Here is a 20,287-nt window from a genome sequence, read left to right as displayed (position 1 = left end):
AGACTGGGCACTTTTCAGGGCCAAAAGTGATGACCTTAGGCCCGTTCCTGAGTTTGCTCGATATATAGAGCGAAATGATCTGATCAGGTTAGCCATTATCCTGCAGGATGCCTTTGATGTGCCCTATTTCAGCATCAAGTTTGCATGGTGAGCAAATGGCTCAGGCCCTATTTATGAGGCTGCCAATAAGGCCAATCTTATAGCACACGGAACTGTAAGAATCCCAACATGTATATTGACCAGTGAAGTCAGGCTTGCGGTAGACCATGGTAGGGAACCCCCCCCCCAGCATATTTCTCAACTAGTACATCAAGGAAAGGAGAGTTCATTTGACTGCTCCATTTCAAAGGTGAATTTGAGTGCAGGATGGAACCCATTAAGACATGTAAATAAATTATTACATGCAGCTGTGGATTTAAATATAGTAAATGTATCATCCACATATTTGAAAAAATGCAAGGTGTAGGAAGTTGGGTGTCATTCTACCGGAGACACGTTTTGCATGGAACCCAACAAAGATGTGTGCGACAGCTGGGCCTGGAGGGGATCTCATGGCAACGCCATCTATTTGGGCATAATGGTGTTATTAAAACTGATCTCCAATGTGCAAATTGTCAAGTTCATAAGTTCGATGAATGCTGATTCACACAATGGTGGTGGGTCTAAATCGTCATGATATAGTGCTGCAGTGCAAAGATCTATGGCTTCCTTAAGTGGAACATTGGTGAATGGGCTAGCAATGTCAAATGAGCACATGGACACAGCAGTGCTATTGATATGCAGGTCCTGTATGGTCTTCGCAAATGTGAAGGAGTCCTTCACCATGAATCTGGAAAACATGTTCAAAACCGGTTTTAATAATTTGTCCAACTATTTGGTCAATTCTTGTTGTGCAGAACCAGTCATAGATAAGATAGTGCGTAAAGGGACATCACTTTTGATACAGCCCATATATATGCAGATACAGCAAGCCATGAGGATGAATGCTGTCATATATATCACGCGGCAGCTCATTGCACTTACACAAGTCCAGCAAGCATTTTTTAGCTTACTTTTGAGCAAGGCTGTCTGGTCATGTTGAGCGGGAGGTCCAATGGATACAAATTTGGACCCGTCATTAAGAATGGCGTGTACTTTGTTGGTATAGTCACACTTGGTAAGGATGCCTATACCCGTCTCTTTGTCAGGTTTACTGATGTGTATTATCTAATTCCCTTTGAGAGCCACAATTACTGCCTCACACTACACTCCTAAGCTGTGCATTCCTGATCCTAAACATTCATTGCATAAAAAAAGTTTTTCCTTGTGTCACCTCTGTTTTTTTGCCAATCACCTTAAATCTGTGCCCTCTGGTTTTCGAGCCTTCCGCCAATGGGAATAGTTTCTCTCTTTCTACTCTGTGCAGACCCCTCATGATTTTGAACACCTCTATCAAATCTCCTCTCAACAACTCGTTCAGAAGAACAGCTCCAGTTTCTCCAATCTAGCCACTTAATTTATATTTCTCATCCTCTGAACCATTCTCATTAATTTTTTTCTCCACCCTCCCTAAAACCTTCACATTCTTCATTAAATGTGGTGCCCTGAATTGGACGCTAAACAAGGTTGAAGCTGAACTAGAGTCTTATATAAAGGTTCATCATAACTTCCTTGCTTTTGTACTCTATGCCTCTTTCTACAAAGCCCATTATCCCATATGCCTTACTAACTGCTTTCTCAATGTGCCGTGCTACTTTCAATGACTTGTGTGCATATACTGCCGGGTGTCTTTGCTCCTGGACCCCCTTTAGAAATGTATCCTTTATTTTACATTGCCGTTCCTCGTTCTTCCTACCACTTCGCTAATCAAATTTCACCTGTCATTTCATTTGCCCATTCTACCAGCCTGTCTGTTCCTCTTGAGGTCAATCGCTATCCTCTTTATAGTTCACAATATTTCCAAGTTTTGTGTCATCTGCAGATTTTGAAATTATGCCCTGTACACCCAGGTCTGGGTGGTTATTAAATATTAGGAGAAACAGTGGCCCTAATATTGATCCATGGGGAACCCTGATATGTACGTTAATTCCTCCAGTCTGATAAACAACCTTTCATGACTATTCTGTTTCCTGTCACTCAGCCAATTCTGTACTCATGGTGCTACTGTCCCTTTTATAAAAGCTGCCTTTTCTCGATGCAGATCTTTGAAAGACCGGTTTTGCTGTCCCAGTATTTGCTGTTTTTACTTTTAATGGCAAGTTGAGCCTGTATTTCTTCCATTAGATTGTCAGAGCTGCAGTAAAAACCTATAGTCCAACAGAGGGCGCCAGAGCCTGTTTGCTGTATTTTACAATTTACTCGGCTGGTATTGATTTCCAAAATCTTTCTATTTCATCTTTTTTGTTTGCCTATCAGCTTGGCTAATTTAAAAAAATGTTAGACTTGCTTTCAGGTAGATTTTATAGCTTTCTACTTCTCTTTTTTGAATTTTCTATCCTGCCACTTATGAAGTGAACTGAACCCATATTTAGTCTCTTGCCTTCAAACTCCTTTTTCTATAATTAGGGTCAAGGATTCATTTCTGTTGGATTAAGTAAAGGGCAGAACTACCGTAAGCATTATGTAGGGGAAGTGGGGGGTAGGGGGTGGAGTGCGGGTGATGATGTCTGCTGACGTTAACTGGCAATTAGCGTTTTAAAGTGATTTATTTTGTCTCATTTTGTATGTCCTTTTCCTCGGGCCCCTGCTTAGGCCTCTCCATAACACATACTGCTCTCTGGCTAAAAAACAATGGCTGTTAAACCTCTGCCAAAGCCACTACTAACTCAGTTCTTGAGAGATAGATATAAGCAGTAGGCATGTGCTACTCTCCAGTTTTCCTTATCTCCTTTCTGATGCCCGCCACCGCTCCCAGTAAGTCAGAACTCTAACATTTCTTTCAGAAAGTAACCTTTTGGGATACGGTTTACAGGCAGTTTGACATGCCACAAGTGTAACACACTTGAGGAACCTGTGACTTTAGATCTACTGGCTTCTAGATTTGGCCACACTGCTTCTTCTAATGGGCCTATTAAGCCCCCAATATGGCGGCAGGAAGTGTGCACACATCTCCTCATTCAGCTTGCCATCTGCTTTGGCAAAGGGAAGAAAATAGGTGACTAGGTCCCATGCCTGAATTTCTGGACCATGGTTCCCAAACTCTCCACCATTGGAATTTTCCCCCCTGTCGTGTCTGGGGCTGTTAATTGCTTGAGATTAATTGGTATGTTTAAGTAACAACTCCGGTATTGTTTCATACGGCTGCCAGGGTGATAAAAGGTGAAGCAGACGGAGCTTCGTTTTTGTTTGTCTAGAAATTCCTATCTTCCGTCCTGCACTGTGTTGATCTCAGGACAGCTCCTTTATCAGAATCATTTTAGTAGAATATAAGACTTGTAAGGCTCACCATTAAAAAGTGCTCGGAGTGGTAAGAGTGGCCGATGGGAGGTGGTGGTGTGGAATGAAGTCAGGCTCACCAATGCAAGAAGCACAACATCGGCAGCCATGGGAGTCGGCGAATGTTGAGGCAGACTGGTTAGAAGTTCCCTGGGACTTTGTCCCAGTTGTGTTAGAAGAATTTAGGCCCTCCAGCCCACACCCCTCATATTCCCTCACCCCCACTATGCTTGTAGTTCCTTACATCTTCCGTGCCAACTCATATAAATAGGTGCAAAATACTGAAGATTCTCGAGATCTGAAATAAAAATAGAAAGTGGTGGGAAAGCTCAGCAGGTCTGGCAGCATATGTGGAGAGGAACAGTGTTTTGAGTCCAAAATTACTCTTATCTGGAACAATCGCTTTAATTTTATGTAAAATGGAGGAATGAAGGGATCATGTGACCTGCTCTGAATTCTGCCCAACAACAAGCCTGGATGGCTTGGATTCTATGGGGACAAGAGGCGCCCAAGTCAAGAGACTTGCTGAGAGATGCAACATGTTCCCACCTTGTGGACAATGGCAAGAGCATCTGTGCTGACTGTAGGTAGACAGTTAATCTGAAAGTCTCAGAGGGATGTGTTATGAATGTCAGGTTTTGTAAATAGTTTACTTTAAACTGACTATTTGATTCCAAGATACAATGGGGTTGGGGTCTAGAGGATAGATAATTAGTATTTCTTCCTGGATACAAGACCCAAATGATTCAGATTGTCATGGAGATGGGCTTTGGGAAGTGAAAGGTCTCTAGAAAGCCATTCTAGTGTCGAGATATAGGGTTCTCAAAGAAATCACAGAACCTGACAAAAATAAGTCAGTCTGCAAGAATCAGAGAGAGAAAGAGAAGGAAAATAGAGACAGCCAGTCTTGCACCTGAAGCAGGGAAAATGCTGACCCTATTGTTCACCACATGGAATGTAGATAGGATCTTGCACTCAGATTGAAGGGATCAAATATCTGAGGGTCTAAAGGAGTCTGGAAGATTTGCCTAGCTTGGGCTAAAGAGACAGAATCACTGATGTAATTGTCACTGTAAATGTCAGTTCTGAGATTTGAAATTACCTGGCTGGCAAAAGAAAAATGAAACAGGCCATCAGGAACAGAGAATGCCTTTGGACTGGTTCCCTAAGAATAAAGAGTCCAATTAAGAGACATTGTAAAGTATAACCATGATGGGGAATTTTGGCCATTTTAAATGTTAACTTGGGGAAACTTTCCTGCAGTAATATAAGTTGAAATATAAGTTGCCTACTAAATAGTGGTTAGTCAATGTTGCTTTTAATTTGTTTGTTACAATAAAAGTCTTACAATTTGAAATTGTCATGTATCCTTCCAGACAGTCACTGGAAATTAAAATATATTTTAAATGTTATTGGTCTCAACAGAGATCGTGACAAGAGAGACAGTTAGTAAAATAAAAAGGATCATAATTTCACTGCATGATAGAACGGCAGTGAAATTTGTCTGTGGTGAGTGGACTGTTCGTCTCTCAGTCTGACAGGGGGGTGTTGGGATTATCAGGTTTTGTAAACAGTTATACTTTAAATTGTCTATTTTAATCCAAGATACAATGGAGTTGGGGTCTAGAGGAAGGCTAGTTAGCATTTCTTCCTGGATAAAAGGCTCAAGTGATTCACATTGCCATAGACATACCATTTGGGAAGTCAAGAGTCCCTGGAGTTACATGGTTTTCTAAGATATCACTTAACCTGACAGAAACGAGTCAGTCTGCAAGAATATCAGAGAGAGAGAGAGCAAGAGAGAGGAAGAAAATAGAGAACGTGAATCAGAAACCTTTATTCCCAGTTGTTTTCCCCACACGTACATATACTGATCTCGGTCACTGGATCATATTAGCTCCATAGTATTGATATAGCAGGGAATTCATATCCTTCCTTTACAATATTGTTCAGTGGGTAGCACTCACACCTGTGAGTTAGGTCATGGGTTCAATTCTCACTCCAAAGACTAGATCACAAAATCCAGGCTGACATGTCCAGAGCAGTTAACTGAGGGAGTACTGCAGTGCTGCCACCTTTCAGATGAAATGTTGAACTGAGGCCCCATCTGCTCTTTCAGGTGAAAGCAAATGGTCCCACGGCACAATTTTGAAGGAATGCAGGGGAATTCTCCCCGGTGTCCCAGCCAATATTTATCTCAATCAAAATCACCAACACAGGTTATCTGGTCATTAGCATATTGCTGTTAGAGGGAGCTTGCTGTGTACAAATTGACTGCCATGTTTCTTATATTAAAGCAGTGACTACACTTCAAATGTACTTCATTGGCTGTAAAATACTTAAGGATGTCCCCTGTGGCCAAGAAAGGTGCTTTTGTCTTGTTTCACTTTCATTTTGACTTTTTGAATGCCTGTCTCACCAGCCACTTTTATTCAGATTACTGCCTTGGGCTAATCAAAGCAGCCAAGTTCCTTAGCACAGAAATTGTGGCTGTAGGTCTGTGATCACAAAGTTTCTCAGGATTGAGGAGAAAGGAGCTGTGTTTACAGATTGGGGTGTATTGTAATTGTTGGGGATCCTGCCTCACAACCAACAAAGAAAAATCATGACACCCAAGGGCCAAATGTAAGTATGAGCATGTTAACTAGTTACACAATTCACACTGCACAACGTGGTAAGATATTCATTTATTTGTTACAGTTTGAGATTAATTTTCTGGTTGTCAAATCCCTCTATGACTTCAGCCTCCCAATCTATCCAACTTCATTCAGCTCTACAAGCTGCCAAAATATCTGTGCTCCTCTAATCCTGGCCTACTGCACATCCCTGATTTGCATCACTCTAAAATTGGCAGCTGTGCCTTCAGCTGCTTAAGTCCAAAACTTTGGAATTCCCTAAACCTCTCTGTCTCTCTACCTCTCTCTCCGTCTCTAAGACACTTTTAAAAACCCACCTCTTTTGAGTTATTTGGTCACCTGTACTATTAACTCCTTTCGTGTTCAGTATCAAATTTTGTTTGAAAATGTTCCTTTGAATCCTTTGGGATATGACTATGCTAGAAGTGCAATACAAGTGCAAGTTATTGCTGTTGTTACAACATGCAGCTTTTGTTCATTTTGCAAACTAGTTACTGGGTGAATAATCTAGAAACATAGACTAAATAATCCAGAGTATATGTGAGTTCAAATCTCGCCATGGCAGTTTTTAAAAAATCTGGAAATCAAAAGCTGGAATCAGTAAAAATGACCACGAAGCAGTCAGATTTTTGTAAAAACTCAAGTAGTTCACACATGTACTGAAGGGAAGGTAGCCTGCAGTCCTTATCCAGTCTGGCCTGTGTGTGCTTCCTGTTCCAAACCAGCATGGCTGACTCCGAACTGCCCTCTGAAGTGACCTAGAAAGCCATAGTTGTGTCACCACCTTCTCAAGGATGTGCAATAAATATCAGCTTTTCCAGTGACACCCATACTTTAATAAGGAATATATAGAAAAACAAAACAAGTAATTTTCTAAAATGCAAACAAAGTTACTCATTCCTGTGGCTGCCTGCCAGATCCCTATGATACAAATGTGCAACGCGGCGGTGGCCTTAACTGAAACTCACAAGGCATATTGAATGATTAACTGCCCCTGCAAGTCTTCACCAACCTGGTAGCACACCTCAGGCACAAGCTTGCTGATAAATCTGAATCTCCTTCGCCACTGTTCCACCACCTTGCTCGCAGGCAATGACTTTGTTTTGAAGCTGTGGACATGTATAAACGAATCTTTTCATTAAATCTTTCTTATAATGTTCATACATCTTTGAACATGTGACACCACGGAGTGCGTCAGGCAGAAGGGACAGTGTACATGCATCCTAAACACCGAAGTAAATCAGTCATCTCTGAAGCAATAATTTTCACTGGATGAGATGTGGCACTTGTTTATTAGATGTGGTTTTAAGATACGGCAGCTTTTAATTGTTGCTGTATTTCTTTACAAAATGATAAATATCCTGCTTCCTTTTTTTCATGCCTCTCTTTATATTTAATTCTTGCTGAACAAAATAAAGAAAAAAACCCACAAAGGGAACACAGACACACACACAGCATTCGTAATTTCACAATTCACTCTCAAGGTCCTTGAATTGTGGAAGTTTAGTAATCTGTCTGGCAGCAAGCCCCGATCACAAAACACAATATAGCGCATGATACCCCCATCAGGAAACACAGCAATGTCCCAATTAGCTTGCCTTTTAAATACAATGTGAGATTTAATCAAAGTCTATCAAACAGACTGCTGCCAGGGCTCCATTACTTTTACATCTAAGTGGCAGCGGCGTGAAGACTAGAGAAAGCGATCACCATTGATTTCAGAACCATGCTAATTACCTTCTAACTGTTTTCAGCAAGAATAATGCAGAACTACGTACAAGGCTCAAAAAATACTGAGTGACATAACTAATGGTTAAGTTACGTACTTTTTAAGTTCCACTTTGTTTTGCTGCATTTGAAGGTTAAATATTTTTGAGGAGGCTGTTAGGTTGATGGACAAAGATAGCCCTATAGATATTGGCCAATTGGATTTTCAAAAGGCCTTTGACAAAGCGCCAATAGTTTATTATATAAAATAGAGTGCTGCAGGTGTGGAGGAGGCTTGGGGTAGGATGGGCAATTGGTTGCAGTCAGGTGCCATCCTTGACTCCATGTAGCACATTAATCTCAGAATCATAAAGGTCATGGGTTCAAGTCTCACCGAACACATAACCTGGGCTAACAGTTCAATGCAGTCATGACGGAATGCTGCATAGTCAGAGGTGTGGGATTTCAGAAGAAACATGAAACCCAAGGATTCATCTTCCTTCCGAGATAGATGTAAAAGATCCCAAGAGCAAGGGAGTTCTCTGCAGTGCCCTGGTGAATATTTATCTCTTGGTCAATATCGTTAAACAGATTATCATCTCATGACTTCATCACTGTTTGTAGTTACAACTTAAAGCAGAACCTAGAGAAATGTTCACTTTGGTTTATTTGTCTCTTATTTCTGTTGGGTTGGCTCCCATTGTCCCCTCAGTGGATCAGACTGCCCAGAAATGAGTGGATCCAACTGGATCCCAAGTAAAGCTTGGAGAAATTATAACCTCAGCTGCAGGCACCAGCCAGTTGTGTGGCAACTCCAGCTAGTGTTGATACATTACTGATGTATGTTGATACTTGCAGAAGAGGAAGTCCAAAACCTCGATGATGCAGTCTTGCCTTGTCTCTCTGGAATGAGCTGATGCAGTAGAAGTTGAGTGTGGTTGTCACTTTTGTCTTCATTGAAAATAGAACCTGAACACTAGCTGGGCTGTCACTAACAAAGCACTCCCTTCTCAAATGCTTTCTGAAATCCAGCTAAGCAATACACTTGAGGTATTCACTCTTCAACAGATAACACTGAGTCCATCTCCAAGAACCTAGAAGCTCTCTTTGAGCCGTGGTTTTCTGTTGCTTGTGTTCCTGAGCTTCTCAAGTATTGACAGATCTGATCTGACACACGTGCTGCAGAGTTCACCAAAGAATTTCTTTCTGAAAAAGTTTTGCACTCATCAAAATTAGGGAATACACCTCTTCCGACTTCCCATACCGTTGGCAGGGAATTTTAACCAGGAACAGGATTCATCGGGGCAGGGGGCAGGGGTGGAGGTTCGGGTTAAGAAGCCACTTTACAAAGCTGATAACAGAATGGTGCAAGTTGTCCAGCAACTTATAGTGATTTGTATTCAGGGGGATCCTCTTCCTCCCCCTACTTACTGGCTGATTTGTACATTAATAATGGTGTATGTTGTTCACGCATTGTTATTTTTTCAGCAAAATCTGGCCCAATGATTTTTAGGATGCAACCAATTAAAAAAATTTGGATTGCTTATACTTAATTTGTATCTCTCTTTTATTTCCTCAACTCATTTAGTGCAGTCTCCTTTCCTCTAATAATCCATGTATCACCTTAGGGGAGTGGTTCAGGGAATAGGCCTGGTCCAAGAACCTCTGCTGTTACCACTTGGCTACCAAATGCTGGAAGTATTCTGAAGATGACAGGGGTTACCTGACCTCTGGATTGCACCTGCCCCAAACTGTCAGGATGCGATCAAAATTTGCCATGAATGGACCTTGAGTGCAATTTACAAGGTCACCATATCTGCAAAGCAAACTAAAAGCTGTATAAGATAATGGAACAGGACGTTCTGAAATATTTAGCTCTTGGTCAATATCCACTGATCCACTGACGTTCTGAAATGCATGGTCTTTCTTCAATATAAATACTTTTACTCTGGGCCAATTTCTATCGCTCAATCTATGTTAAAGGTTATCTAGTCATTATCACATTGCTGCTTGTGCGAACTTGCTGTGTGCAAATTGGTTGCTGAGTTTTCTACTTTACAACGGGAATTTGTAAATCACTTTGGGATACCCTGAGGCCATGCAAATTCTCCTCTCAATTTTTTGTGTGCTCATTCAGATGGAAGCATTTTGTTCTTTCATGTGTAAGTGATTAAATGGAGTGGTCTGTTAAACTGACTCACTCAAGGGTACATTTAAATCATGATATATAATCCTGCTTCATGTATTCGTCAGGGATTGTACTTTGCTTTGCTTGAAGGTAAGAATACAATTGATTTAATATTATTTTGATAGCATTCAACAGATTTAAATATAAATGATTAATCATTGCCAGATATTTATGGTAACAAGAACTTAGATTTCAAAAGCAATCCCCAGGTGTAGGAAAATGTCTCAAAGAATTTTATATTATGGAAGTAGATGCCAAGCAGGAGGTGAAAAGAGTAAACATGGATGGCTGGAGGAGGTACCAGAAGCAGGATCAAAAATGAGATTTTTGAAAACAGAGTGGGAGGTGGATACAAGAGGAAATTAAAGAGAGAGTCTAGAGAGCAGACGCATAGCTGTTGAAAGAGCTGGTGTGGGAAAGTACCTGAACATATGGCTGGAGGAGATCTGAACGGTTGGGTGGGGGGGTGGGGGTGGTGGGTGGGTGGGGGGTATGTGTGGGGGGAGGGGGTGATGGTGAGAGATTTGAAAGCAAGGATGAAATGGTGTAGTCAATTTTTTGACATGGGGAACTAGTGGGATTTGGAAAGGACAGCAGCAACTGGATCGAGGAGCTTGATGCAGGTGAAGGTGTGGGCTGTGCATTTGAAAGAGTCATAATTTGCAGAGGTGAGAGGCAGATAGCTGGTCACAAGAGCATTACTAAGATGATTAAAGCATCAGAGGGGAAGAGGGAGGGAAGGAGACAGGCAATGTTGTGGAGGAAGAGCTCGCTGAAAGGAAGAAGTTGAGCTTGGTGTGGTTTGCTGAGATACTGCAAATGGAATTTTGAAATATTGGTTGTGTCCTGGATCCACTGTTTTGATGAACAATGTTTGAATTTTTCATAGTTAAAACAAAGTGATTCTACATTGATTCCCTTGGGCCACTGAGCTTCATCATTCTCTTCAATGTAAAATCAATAAAATATATTCCCTGCATTTCATAGCAAATCAAGTTGAAATTTTCACAATTCATTGCTCATGTTCACTTGTTACTGTTGCACCTTTCTTGATCTCAGACTCTTTTGTATGTATTTAAAAAAATTGTATTAAAAAGTCACAGTGAATGATGTATAAGGACAGAGTTTAAGTTGCAATAAGGCATATGGATGTGTAATTGAAGCAAAGTTGTGTGAGTAGATACTGAATTCATTCATTACAGTCCTCAAGACAGGTTTCAAAAGGAATGAATTTTACAGTTAATGTATATGATATATATGTGATATGTTCAGGCAGTACCTTTGGCTGAATTCGCCCCAGCAATGGTACATTAACCTATAACATTTATAGCACTTACTGGGCATTTCTGCTTCATGTTTAAAAGTAATTTATAAGTCTCACCAACAGAAGGCACTCTTGAAACTCCAAAATTTAAATTAAGCTTTTTGCTTCAAAAAGGAACAACTCTGGCTTTGGATGCCTCTGGGTTATTTTCAAAAAATTGAAGTTGCCTCGAATACAGGACAAACAACCTCCATAACAATGGCGGTGATTGTGTCACAGGACCTGACGTTACATGAAGGGAGCTGACGCGTGCACTACACGATGAGAACAGGCAATGATGATGCACACTCCAATGAAGACAGAAAGCAATGAAGGTGGGCAGCAATGACGAGCAATCATGTGTACGCATAGAAAACAGACAGCGATAACGCGAGGAAGGCGATGACATGAAACGATTCTAAAGTGGAAATCATGAATTAAATTGGGGAAAGCGGACCTAAAATTAAAGTGGCTTTCAAACGAAACAGCTTAAAGCAGGACAACTTGAAACCAGGACTTACCATGCACTGCAAATTTTTAAGGGAAGACACTTGCATCATTATCAACACTCTCCTCTCCAGAAGTATGGAATTATCCTGTATATAGCCACAATGTTTTGACCAAGAACATATGCAAACATGTTTCCATTTATGACTGAAACTTAAGGGATTTTTTTTTTCATATTCTCCACACCATTCTGCTATGTAGCTGTCTTTTTTTAACTTGAGAATCTGGAACTGAATCACATTATTTCCACAAGTTACCACATAGCAACATAAGCAGCTCCATTTGTAGCCAATGATATCCTTGCAAAACAGATCAGGTTCCACTAGCAGGAGATAACGTGAGATGCCAAGCAGCCTGAGAAAGTGGTCCTCTGATAAGCGACCATAAGCAGAGTGTTGAGGTAAAAGTAAGAAGCATTCTCCTTGTGTAAAAAAAATCATAAGAGCACTTAACATCTCTTACACCATAGGAATGTACAAAACCTCAAAACTAACTGTAGCCTAAGACATTTCCCCTTTTGACTGCTATCGACTATTAGGATGGTGTTAGAGATATGGTGGTGTAGAGTAAAGGGTTAATGGTTATGTTAATTAGACAACATTGTTAATGACAATATAAGCATGACATCAGAAACAGATAAAAGCAAAACACTCCGGATTCTGGAAATCTGAAATAAAAACAGAAAATGCTGGAAAAACTCAGCAGGTCTGGCAGCATCTGAGGAGAGAGAAATAGGGTTAATGTTTCGAGTCCGTATGACCATCCTTCAGAGAGACATGACCAAGAGATTCCAAGGGAAAAAGACACAGAGCAGTCTGTGTCCAGAGAACAATGTACTTACCATGGGGTCTTGGATGTAAATAGTGCAAGTAAACAGTTTTCAGACAAACTAGATACTGACCGTCTCCTATTCACTTATAGAATAAGAAAAACCTCATCAAGCCAGAAGCCAATACAAGTAAAGGGCTACAAGCCAAACCATGGTGGCAGCACAGGTGGGATAAATATACCAGAAAAAAAATTGATTTTAACGTGATGCATTACTTCTTCCTATTTAGCAGGTTTAGTACCTTATATTTTGCGTACAGTTGTATCCTTCCCTGTTACAGTCAGGAAATAATTACAAAGGCAATTTTCCAGAATATAGGCTCGCACTCATTAACCTAGAAAATGCTCTGGCAATTTGGTGAATCTCAATAATGCAATTGTTTCTCTTCTAAGTAAGGCTTCAAAGACATTGTTGGAACAGACTTCACCTGACTGAGGCGTTTTTTGGCAGCCTGGGAAAGAACCCTTCATTCGCAATGCCAAACACAGAACAAATTGGTCTGCCAGCTATCACTCAGCTAATTTCCACTGCTTAAACTTCCTCCAACTTGAGGTGAAAACTGTATGATTTGTCGAGAGCCATTTAACTAATTTATATCCTGTGACGAACCAATAAAACATGAGAATACTGTTGCCCACTGCAGTATGATGTAAAAATACTAGCTTACATTCTTTCCCCCTGTTACAAACAAAAAGAAGCAAAACAAAATGGAACAGTGAACCACAATTAAAAGTGGTGAGGTTTTAAAGTTCTCTGATTGGCATCAATTGCGTGTTGTGGCACCATCATACCAATACCATCCTTGGCCTAAATAGCCAAGTGGTTATGGTACTGGGTTTGTAACCCCAAGATCAAGAGTTCAAATCTCACAATGGCAAAACTATGAAACAATGTAACTTCATCTGGAACAGATGGAAACAGGTTTACTCAAAAAGAGTATCATACCAATACCACATATTGCAATATGTTCATATAATATTCAGTGGTCATGTAAGATATTGAGTTATTACCAAGGCTTTCCTTCCTACATGCAATTAAACACAGCTGTAGTGAATTACCACCTAATGATGGAAGCACGAATTAAGAAAATGACTGGGAGTTGGACTTGATTATTTTCCGCAGTTGCCTTATGCTGCAGATGTGCTGTATGTTCCAATTAATGTAGATTTAAATACTGCACACATGACACACACTCACAACATCTTCCACATTTGTGCAGGGTGTGTGCTTTGCAGGATAAGGGAGAACATTGGAATGGTGTCATTGACCTGGAAGAGATTTTACAGAATTTAAAGTGCAGAAATAGTCCATTTGGCCCAACAAATCTATGCTCCAGATGAACTTCCCTCCACATTACTTCATCTCACCCTATCAGCACAATCTTCTATTCCTTTCTCATGTGTTTATCTAATTTCCCCTTAAATAAATCTACGCTAATCATCTACTCATTAGGAAGCAAATTACACTCCTTGAGTAGACAGGCTTTTCCTAAGTTACCTATTGGATGCATTAGTGACTATCTGTTATTTATTGTCCTCAGTTTGGATTCCCCACAAGTGGAAACACATCTACATCTACCCTTTGAACACCTGTATAATTTTGAAGACCTCTATCAGATCACCTCTCAGCTTTTTCTTTCCAAGACAGAATAACTCCAGCTGTCCAGCCTTTTTTGATAGTTATAACCTCTCAATTTTACTATAGGCCTAGTATTTTTTTTTCTTTGCAGTTTCTCCACTGCCTCTATACCCATTTTCTAATATATGGAGCCAACATTCTATATAAGTTTGATATCTTTGTTTTTATATTCTATCCCTCTAGAAATGAACTCCAGTGGATGTTTTAACTTATTAACCAGTATTACTACTCATAATGATTTATGAATCTGAATCCCAGATTCTTTTGTTCCTCAACTCCATTTAGAGTCCCATTTTCAAAGGAGTGGGTGGCCTCCTATTTCTGCTACCAAAATTCACCACCTCATATTTATCTATATTTACAGATACAGGGTGGAATTGTCTGGTCCTGTTGGCAATGGGTGTCTTGGCAGGCTGGGGGCGACAATATGGCAAAGAGGCCAAAAATTATTTTCACGCCATCGTGAAACCAGTTTGCGATCATCTGCTTTACCCATCAGTAACAGGCCGCGTTTCCCACTGCCGCACACCGGGAACTTAATTTCAACTTCAGCATCTCATTATATGCTATGCTTGCCAGAATCACACCCCATCCCCCACCCCCATGCTGGGTTATCCGGGTACATCAGTGTCATTGCCCGCCAATGTATTTCACAACTGTATATAAGTGTCATGCACCTGGCGAGCTGAACTTCGAGGGAAACTTGGAGGTGAGTGCACACAACCTTGTGCAGCATCCTGAGCAATGCCTGTAGGATATCAAGAAAAAGGCACTGCACATTTGTGGGAGGTACAAGCAAGCTGCTTTCTGCTGGCTGGCTTTCAGTGTGGTGCCAGGGCAAGGGTTCCAGTGTAGGTCAGGCCGAGGGGCAGGGGCATGGTGCTAAGGGACTAGGCAGGACAGACTGAAGGAAGTACACAAGCACATACCAGGGAGGTGGGTGTGGGGGCGGGGCTGTGACGCAGAGCAAGCATGACCCAGACTTTCCTGTTGCTTGCCATTTCAACACACCACCCTGCTCTCAAGCCCATGTGTCTGTCCTTGGCCTGCTGCAATGTCCCAGTGAAGCTCAACACAAACTGGAGGAACAGCACCTCATCTTCCGACTGGGCACTTTACAGCCTTCCAGACTTAACATTGAGTTCAACAATCAGATCATAAATTCTCTCCTCCATCCTCACCCCTTTTTGATCCCCTTTTTTCAGTATTTATTTTTTAATTTTTATATGTATATTTTTTCCCACCTATTTCTATTATTATTTTAAAAATGTATTTCCATTCATTATTTTATCCCTACACTTTAGCCTATTTTGATCTTTTTTCCCCACACCATCCCCTACCCCCACCCCACCGCCACTAGGGCCATATGTCACTGGCTCATCCAGCTTTCTACTCTTAATGTCATCATTAGCACCTCCTTTAGCCAGTATCACCACCATCAACACCCCTTTTGTTTATGACATCTTTTGCAATCTCTCCTTTGCCTCCACCTATCAATGGCCTTCTGTCCAGCTTCACCTGTCCCACCCCCCGCCCCCTTAAACAGTATATATTTCACCACATTTTTACTCCCCTTCAGTCTTGAAGAAGAGTCATACGGACTCGAAACGTTAACTCTGTCTTTCTCTCCACAAATGCTGTCAGACCTGCTGAGTTTTCCCAGCGGTTTTTGTTTTTGTTTCAGATTTCCAGTATTTTGCTTTTATATAATATTGAAGCACGCATCATGTGGCAAAGCATTGTAAATCTGTTAAGTACTCGGGTCTATGAGTGAAGATATCATGAAAATTAAAGTGGATGAACATTACCCACCAATAAAACAATAATTTGGTGAACATCAAGTCTTCATGAAAAACCAAAGGAAGTAGTCAGAGCTACAGTAAATGGCTAATTAACAGCATTCCTCAAACCAGAGATTTTGACTGTCAAAGTAGAATAGAGATTAGTTAGTGTCTCCATCAATCCAGACACTTAAAGGCAGGTCAGCAGTTATCAACTTCTAGGCTTCTAGTTTGAAAGGCTGGTCTCACATTTTTATTTCAAATCTCTTGCTCGTCCTTCAAGGTGAAGATGAGCATCATATTTCAATTATATTGTGCTTGAATGAATTTTGATATGACACAAGAAGATTTTTACTGTTACAAAAGCCTATGAGAAAGAGCTTGCGTTTTTCACAACCTCAATGCGCTTTCCAGCCAGCTCAATACTTTTTAAGAGCAGTGAATGTTGTAATGCAGGGAAATGCAGCAGCCGATTTGTGCACAGCATGCTCCCACAAGCAGCAAACAGATAATAATCAGGTGATCTGTATTTTTAGCGAGATTTGTTGAGGGATCAATGTTGGTCATCACCATGGAGAACTTACTCTTCTCCAAATAGTTCCATAAGTTTGGATAAACATCTCATCTGATATCGCTGTGCTCTGCTTGTCCTGCACTGAAATGTCAGCCTGGATTATTTACTCAATTCTCAAAAATGGAATTTAAACGTACAATTTTCCGGCTTAGAGTTGGGGGTGATTTGAGCAAACGAGGGGGGTTGCGCACAATAGAGCTTTGCTTCATCTTGTTGTCCATCTATGTTTGTTTACCTACACTGACATGAAACAAGAAAATGTTTGGAATTACAGAAAACTATAAAAAAGAAAGAGCTTGCCTTTATATAGTGCCTTTTGTGACCTTGCAACATTGTAGCCAATTACTTTTAAAGTGTAGTCACTGTCGTAATGTAGGAAACGTGGCAGCCAATTTGCACACAACAAGCCAACAAGCCCCCCCCCCCCCTCCCCACATGCAGAATTATGATAATGGGAAAGTAATCTTTTTGGATAATATATATTGAAATATAAACGTTGGATAAACTAGGGAGGATTTTCCTGCTCTTCTTCAAAATAATGTCATGGGATCTTTTATATCCATCTGTGAAGGCAAACAGGGTGGTGGTTTAATGTCTCATCTGAAAGACAGTACCTCTGACAGTGTAGCACTCCCTAAGTACTGTGCTGGAGTGTTAGTCAAGTTTATGTGCTCAAGCCTCTTGAGTTCTGAGCCTCTTCCATCTGTCCTTTTGGTTCACCCTGGGCAGAATTTTGAGGTTAGTGGTCAGGTCCTATGGGTGGGAGCGGAAGCAGGCATAACTTGCACGCCTGTCGACTCCTGACTGCTGCTTTCCATCACACGCTAGCTGGCTAATTAAGGGCTAGCCAGTGGGAAACACGCTGGAGGACAGGCCCAGAGCAGGCCTGGAGGCAACAACAGGGGTCGGATGCAGGGCAGAAGTATTTCTGGTTGGGGAATAAAATAACACTGGCAGTTGCTGGTGGGGGAATAAAAAGACACCGGCAGTGTCAAATAACGTGGATGGTAGGGGGAATGTGGTGATGGGGGTGGGGTAAGGCAGTTGGGGGCTTTAGGTGGCTGGAAGAGTAGAAGACCTGGAGGGACCCTCAAAGCAGCAAATTTGGTTAGAGACGTTGTGCGAGTGTCTATTGTTGTTCTGCCAGCCCAATTGCAGGCGAGGGGTTCTATACAGAGGAAAGAGGCTTAAAAATCTTATGGAGATTCATTTTTGGATGCCAGCCATCAGCAGTGTCAGGGGACTGTACATGCATGGCCCCACGGTTCACTGGTGAATCCCTATGCACCCTCCTCCAGGCTGTCAGTTGGTGGAAAGAGGTTCTCTTCCTGCGAGATGGCAAGAGGAGGCCTCCCCATCTGAGGAAGCCTGGAAGGAGATAGCAGACAAGGTGAGCACCCATGAGGGCCCCCGGAATGCCAACTGAAGTCTTGGCACCCCAGAAGGATATCAGGAGCTGGGGCATGTTGGCTGGGGAGTAGTGCCGTGATATGCAGTGCAGGAGGACAAGAAATGGCGGTGGCTCACCTGAACGGCTGATCCATTCAAATATGGGACTTATTAGCTTACCAATATCTTAACAGGAGAAGAGGGCGCACATTGCCCCTGAGCGCTCAATGACAGATGGTGGAGGGACCTACATAGCAGTGTGGACCCGCATAGAGGAAGACATACTTGAAATGAGCAGTCAGAAGGGGACCAGAGTGACTGGCAGAGATGAGGTGGGAGTTATTGATGAGGCTGATGAATGTGATAGGAATTCACTTTTGGAAGGGGGGTGTTGAGGGACTTTGGTGGGCACAGAGGAAGGGATTGTGGCAAGGTTTCAGGATTTCCACATTCTCATCACTTGTGATCTGTCACATCTCTGTGTGCAAGATACAGCAATTGGTACATAGGCTGGGATTTTCCAGCCCCCTCATGGCGGGAGCTGCCGCGGGATATTTGGTGGCCCAGCCAAAAGCCCATCGACTTTCAGCGGGACCAGTGCAGCTGATAGTGATAGGGGAGCACCACAGCGCAACACTTGGAAAAAAATTAAATTGTTGTTTTCCAGTAAATGTTTGTGTGATGCTTATGAGTGGAATGAAGGCTACATTGTTCAGTATGGAGCTGCAAAACAATGGCACATCCTTCCTGAGTATCAGAGGCCCTTCAGACAGACGTGTGCATTGGAGAGACCTAAGAAGGTGTAATGAGGATCTTCTGATAGGTTTGTCTTAAAGTGGCTCCTCCAAAATGTTTGGAGAGGCCTGTGAAACCCTATTGGAAGTGTCTCAGGATCAATGCCTCCATCTTCCCCTGAGCACCAGAAACTTGCTGCTCTGTCCATCCACAGTGCTGCTTCTCAGGTTCCACCTCAGAGTCACTGGCGAACACTTCCTCTGATGTTTCATGTCAACCCTCCCTGTCCTTGTCCCCCATGTACTCACCCTGCAAAAGAGCAAGATTGTACAAAACCAGACACTGATGATCAAAGATACACAGGAAATTGTAAGGTTTGTGCAAGTTACTCCAGGCACCGAAACCTTGTCTTTAATAGACCTATGGTCCTCTTAATAGTTGCCCTTATGACAGCATGGCTGGCATTAAACCTCTCCTCTGCGGGGGTTTGAGGATGCCTGATGGGCACCACTTCAAAGAATATCCCTTACCACCCATCAACCAGTCATGCACCAGGAGGTGCTGGAGAGTTTACATATCATAGCAACTCCCAGGATATTGCGCATACACCTACAGGAAGCACCGCCAGTGATCATAGACTATCTGGACATATAGCGAGTGAAAGTCCTTGTGTTTCACAAAGGCCCTTGCCTGGCCCAGAGGTTCCTCAATGACCACATGGGTGGAGTCAATTTTCCCCGAGTCTTTGGGAAAGCTGCGGTAACCCCAAAACCCTTGCACTCTACACCTGGCTCCCCTCATCAGTTGTAAGCATCATAAATGCCTCCTCCTGTATAAAACATTCATTACAAATTTGATGCAGTATTGGACAGCAGATTGATACCACATCGATCCCTGCAGATCTTGGAGGGATCCACTTTCAAGGTGACAGGCATTGTCGCATATTGAAGTGACTTCGCCCTTGAACAGCGAAGCCTTTTTCTACATCAACCCTCTGTCATCTCCTAATAGCTGGAGGACTGCCGGTATATTCTGCCATCAAAGTACTGCCATCTGCACTGAAGTGCTCACTCATTCTTCCCTTGCTGGCCTTCAGCATCTCCCTGATGCATTTGATGACAACCTTATTGCTCCTGCCCTGGCCTGCTTCCCTCCTCTCCCTCCTTCTCCTGCCCTCATCCTGCTCAGAGGACCTGAACGGATAATCCCTATGGCTCATTGAGTGTTTCTGTGCAACAACCAAGCTTTAAGGCAGAGACCCCTTCAAGCCATAAGCCTCTGAATGAAAAAATAAGTGCAGACGCTCAAAGTAACAAGGAAGACGTTGTACTACGCACTGCTGCAACATTAGCAGCAGCTTCCTTGCTCCCTGCTCTATATGAGTAGCCTGTCACGATTTGTGACTGTCTGTGCAGTCCATGTGCTGACCGTAAAACTGCACAGGCTGCAGAAAATTCCCTTCAATTGGCTTTTTAATTGCTTTAATTGGCCTTTAATGGAGGTCAGGTGGGTTTCCAACTTTTGGACCCACCTACCTCTGTAATATCAAAATTGGGCATGATGACGTTGGGAAACTCTACCAAAGT

Source organism: Carcharodon carcharias, chromosome 19 (genome assembly GCF_017639515.1).
Source record: "Carcharodon carcharias isolate sCarCar2 chromosome 19, sCarCar2.pri, whole genome shotgun sequence".
Taxonomy (NCBI): domain Eukaryota; kingdom Metazoa; phylum Chordata; class Chondrichthyes; order Lamniformes; family Lamnidae; genus Carcharodon; species Carcharodon carcharias.
Note: the sequence above shows the minus strand (reverse complement) of the source record.